The following is a 6,000-nucleotide window of genomic DNA, read 5'->3' as shown; positions in this document are numbered from 1 at the left end:
TTTGTTTGAGTTTAATCACATGTGTAGTCTCATGGTCATCACACGAGTTTTGAACATATCACTTTCACTCACGAGTCTTTGCACACACTTTGTACATGTCCCTTTTCACCATGATCATGCTTAGAGTCTTGTGGGCGTTTTTCCCGACATTTTTTTATGGGGGTAAGTCGAATATTATCCTCCCAACATAAACCATGTTTCTTGGAAGCTTGTCTCCTATACTTGATTCCCTTACTTGATCCCCACAAAAATATGCACCCATTTTTTTCTTTTTCAACCCAATAAAAGTATGAGTCGATTTGAGTCAAGTCATTAAAAGAGTCAATGGTTTAATTTTATAGCATTTGGTTAAGGAGAGAAGGACGCTTAATCAAAGATAACACTTTCATAGAAGTACGTACTTTTTTTCCAAAGCTCGGTTCGAACATGAAGAAAGCGAACAATGTCGGCCAAACAAGAAGATGTTGACAGAATTCAAAATACCATAGAAAATCTTGATGAAATGCTCAAAGGACTCACCACTCGAATAGAGAAGGCCGATGACCCTAATAAGCAAGTACCAGTAGAGACAATCAAGCGCATCAAAGAGAGCTTAAGTCAAATCTCCAATGACTACAAGTATCTTGGAATAAGCTCTAAGGGGATCTCACTGGATAAGAACCTTCTTCCACAGAAGTTCTCTGCAAGCGACATCCCTAAATTCAAGGCTACCGACAATCCTTATTTTCACTTGAAGGCTTTTGAGACAATTATGGAAATCAAGGGCATCGACAAGAAAGTCTTCCCTTCACTTTTCTCTTTTTCACTTGAACCAGTATGTCAACAATGGTTCTTTTTCACAGGTGCTGAGAAAACTGCTGACTGGGAAAATATTACGCATGCTTTTATAAATAGATACAAATGTAATATTCAAGTGGAAGTTGATCATAGGGAGCTTGAAATTCTCAAACAAAAAGAAAATGAAATCTTTACTGCATTTTACAATAGATGGAAGGAAACTTCCGCTAGAATGATTGAAGTCCCAAATGAAAGAGAATCTGTGAGAATGTTCGTTCGAAACCTTCAAGAAAAATATCAAAAGCATCTAAAATATCAATGCAATCTGAGCACCTTCAAGGTCGTTTATAAAGTAGGTATTGAAATTTGAAGATGACCTTTTAAAATCAAAAGCTGCTAACAATAGTAACAACAGCGGCTGGAAAGGAATGAAGAACGACCATCCTTCTTCTTCCAAGAACACCCACTCTAGTAACAATGTTAGTACCTTTAATCTCAACAATGTCTTAGCCATGGATAATCAAGGGCCAAGAAGCAACTAAGAAAGGAGTTCACCCCTATTGGGATAAGCTATGATACCGCCTTCGATCGCCTCCATGCCAAAGGACTCATTACTCCCATTGGACCTATTCAAGATCCTGCACTTGAAAAGAGGTCATCTAATTGGAATCCTAATGCCCATTGCAAATACCATCAAGGTAAGGGCCACTCTACTGAGAGTTATTGGAAACTAAAAGAAGTTATTCAGTATTTAATTGATAATAATAAACTTCCCGTGCCTCCTGCTAATAAGAGGCCAAACATCAACAATTCTCAACTTTCTGATGCCTTGGCTATTTCTGATGATCAAATCTTGCTCGATCCATCACTCCTTATCAAGCCTATAGAAGATATTCCCATAGAAGAGATTGATTCCATTGAAGAAGAAGAAGAGGTATTCTTCGATGCCATGACCGATTCTTAAGGAAAACTACCAATGAGGACGCTACTAGTCTCTCCCGAAAGTCTACGGAGGAAGACATTGCTAATCTTTGTGAATCTCTTCAAATAACTCATCTCGAACTCCAAGTTCTTCTTAGGAAAGTAGAAAAACTTGAAAGGAGGCCTGTTCTCAAGAGAAAGTGTTACTCTTCTTCTTCCTCTCATGGACCAAATACCGTTAGAAGAAAGTCATTTATCTTCAACGTTATTGCGCCCCAAGAGAAAAGGAACAAGAAGGCTTACAAACCCATAGGCACCACTTATGAAAGAGCCTTTGACATACTTCTTGACAGGGGGTATGGTCAAGCCTCTTGAAACAAAACCATTTGAATCCCTTATAAAAGTAGATGGCCTTTATTGCAAATATCATCAATCTAGAGGACACACAATCGAAAGTTATTTCCGGTTCAAAGATTATGTCCAAGAGCTCATAGATAATGGGGAGCTTTTCATCTTAAGAAAGAAGAACACCCCAAAAGAAGATAACACTATCCCAACCTCCAACGATACCATTGTCAATGGAATATGGGACGGTGATGATGAAGATGTATACCTCAAGGACATGATTGAATCACCCTTCGCTGCACTTTACCCATACAATGACAATGATGATATATGGGATGAAGATTCCCCAATTACAGTACTGACAAGGTCCGGAAGGTTACAACAACCAGTCACAACTATGCCTCTACATACAACTCAACAAGCTCCAACATCCATCATAGAAGATAATGATATAGTCAAGCAACTTAAGAAGACTAAAGTAGAAATGAATGTATGGAAGCTTTTAGCTTCATCTCACGAGCATAGATTTGCAGTGATGGACGCTTTAGCAAAAGTAGGAGTATATTGCGAAACTACTCAAGAAGGGTTGGCCAACTTCCTCATAAGTGACCTCCCTAGTGCAAATAATTTGATCACTTTCTCTGACAAAGACTTGCCGCCGGAGGGTGATAAGCACAATAAAGCCTTAAACCTCATAGTGGTATGCAAAAGGATGAACGTGCCAATGACCCTTGTAGACAATGGTTCAGCAATTAATGTATGCCCACTTCGCACTACCAGAATGTTGGGAATAAAGGTGAGGACTTGACTCCATCCACACAAGGCATAAGGACTTATGACAACTCTCGTCACCAAGCCCTTGGCACCATTACTATGAATGTCACTGCAAGAGTCATTAAACATAGCACCACTTTTCAAGTAGTGGACATTAAGGCTTCATTCAACCTATCGTTGGGATGCCCTTGGCTCCAAGACCTCAAGGTCGTCCCTTCATCTCTCCACCAATAAGTAAAGGCTATAGTTGGAGGAATTCCTATCAAAATTTACGCTTCCCCCATGAGAATCAAAGCGATTGACAGACCAATCATTCATGTAGACCACGATGATTAACGAGGATTTGTGGGGCTTTAGCGCCGAAGAGGTCTCTTTTATCGAAGAAGATGAAAAGACCCCTCTTAACTATAACCCCCACTCAAATCTCATCGTCAATGCTATTCTTAAAAGACAAGGACACTTTCCCGGAATGACTCTAGGAAAGATGAAAGAAATAGCTAAGCGCATGGGACTACCTAGCCTCCCTAAGAGGGATATTTTGAGACTTGGATTCAACCTAACTCCGGAATACCTTAAGCAAGCCTTGGAAAAGTCCAATGCACGAAGAAGAGCTCGTATCTAGAAAGATGTGATACCAATAGATCCATATCCTCTCACATTGAATTCCCCATGCTATGAATTCCCCAAACCACTCGTCAGGAATGGGATATGCCAACCTGGGTTTGAGATCTTCTTAGATTGCAACTTCTAGATGAAATTCCCAATCCAACATATAAGGAACGAGCACCCCCGTGCTTTGACTTTAATGTCATGGGTCTTCTCTTTGGGTACGAGAAAAGCGAACCTAAGTGTGTCAACGACAACTCCACACTTATATTAGTTGCCTTACAAAACGAAGATTTTGACCCCTCCAAGATCATCACTCCAGCGGAAGGACTACTCAAGGGATGACGCAAGACTGTGAAAGTGAGTACGCCAAGTGGAAGAAAGATATTTATAACTACGGGAGAAGGCCCCATGTTTGATGAGTCTGAGTCTAAGTCTGAGTTTAAGTCTTCTTTAGAGTCTTCTAAGTTTCTTATAGTTGCACCTCCTACCATCAAAGATAGCTTAGAATCTACCCCTAGAATAGTTAGTAGCCAGGTTCCCGCAGACCTTTCTCTTTTTGATGTAATGGTTCAAGAATTTAATAATATGACTTCTTCCGTTTACTCTTCATGTAATTCCCTTACCCAAGATGACGAGTATTGCTTTGCTAATAATGAAAATGACAAAGAAATAATTAAAGAAATGGAAGCACTTGAGAATAAAACAGCAGTAATTAAAGAAACTGAAACTATTGACATCTCAAAAGATCCCACCATTAAAAGAGAAGTTAAAATTGGACTAACTCTAAATCAAGAGGAAAGAGTTGAATTAATAAATCTACTTGTTGAGTTTATCAATGTCTTTTCTTGGTCATACGGAGATATGCCAGGTATAAGCAGAGAAATTGATCAACATACTATACCACTAATTCCGGGAATGAAATCTGTAAAACAAAAGTTACGTCGAATGAAACCCGACGTAGCACTTAAAATTAAAAAAGAAATTCAAAAACAAAAAACTACAGGTTTTATCAAGGTATCCAAGTATCCAGAATGGGTCACTAATGTGGTACCAGTTCCCAAGAAGGATGGTAGAGTAAGAATGTGTGTCAACTACAGGGATCTCAACAAGGCTAGCCTAAAGGACGATTTCCCTATACCTCACGTCGGCATTCTAGTAGATAACATAGAAAATCACGCACTTCTCTCATTTATGGATGGATACGCAGGCTACAATCAGATTCTCATGGCAGAAGAAGACATGAAAGAGACTACCTTCATCACACCATGGGGCACTTACTGCTATACGGTGATGCCATTTGGTTAAAAAATGTGGGTTCCACATACCAAAGAGCAGCAACTGCTTTATTCCATGACATGATGCATAAAGAAGTCGAGGTATACATGGACGACATGATTGTGAAGTCTAAAGATCGCTCTAGTCACCAAATAGCCTTGAGAAAATTCTTCGAAAGACTTCGCAAGTACAACATGAGGTTAAATCTAGCCAAGTGCGCATTTAAGGTCACCTCAGGAAAACTTCTAGGTTATGTCATTAAATCTAGAGGAATTGAAATAAACCCCACCAAGATCAAGACTATCATGTCCATGCCACCGCCCAAAACCAAGAAACAAATTCGAGGGTTCATTGGTCGGTTGCAATACATAAGTAGGTTCATATCGAAACTCACAACAATATGTGAACCAATATTCAAGAAACTCAAGAAGAATGTACCACTAGTATGGGACGATGAGTGCAAGAAGCCTTTGATAAGATCATAGCCTACCTCGCAAATCCTCCTATACTAGCACCAGGACTACCAGACATTCCTCTTCGTCTATACTTGACAGTCACCAAGGAAACAATGGGGGCTATTCTTGCACAATAAGTAGAAGGCAAAGAAAACTCCATTTACTATCTAAGTAAAAAAGATGCTTGAATATGAAGTTCGCTATACACCACTTGAAAAATTGTGCCTCGCACTTGTGTGGGCCAAAAAGAAGCTTAGACATTACATGCTCGTTCACACGGTCCATGTAGTATCTTGAATGGATCCTCTCAAATACCTCTTCGAGAAATCCACACTGAATGGAAGAATATCAAGATGGATAGTCACCTTAGCTTAATTCGACCTAAGGTTCATGCCTCAAAAATCTGTTAAGGGATCCACAGTTTCTGACTTCTTTGCTGATTTTCCACCTAAAGACTCAACGCCAGGGCAAGAGAATGAGTTCCCATACGAAGAATTCAAGTCACCGAGGACAACACTTGGGTACTATATTTTGATGGTGAATCCAATCAAAAGGGATGTGGTGTAGGAGTCTTATTAGTATCACCTAATGAAGAGCACATCCCAATCTCAATAGAGCTTGACTTCAACGTTACCAACAATGCCGCAGAATATGAAACGTTTGTGGTAGGCCTCGAAATAACATTAGTACTTGGAGTCAAAAAGTTTCGAATGTTAGGGGACTCATCTCTTATCATCAACCAGATTTCCAAGAGATGGAAGGTGAGGAGTGAAAGTCTAGCTCCATACCAGACTTACTTGGAAACTCTCACAGATCAACTCGAAAAGGTAGAATACACGTACCT

The sequence above is a fragment of the Chenopodium quinoa genome, unplaced genomic scaffold, assembly GCF_001683475.1.
Source record: "Chenopodium quinoa cultivar QQ74 unplaced genomic scaffold, ASM168347v1, whole genome shotgun sequence".
NCBI lineage: Eukaryota > Viridiplantae > Streptophyta > Magnoliopsida > Caryophyllales > Amaranthaceae > Chenopodium > Chenopodium quinoa.
The sequence above is the reverse complement of the archived record's forward strand: the minus strand, read 5'-3'. Positions refer to the sequence as shown.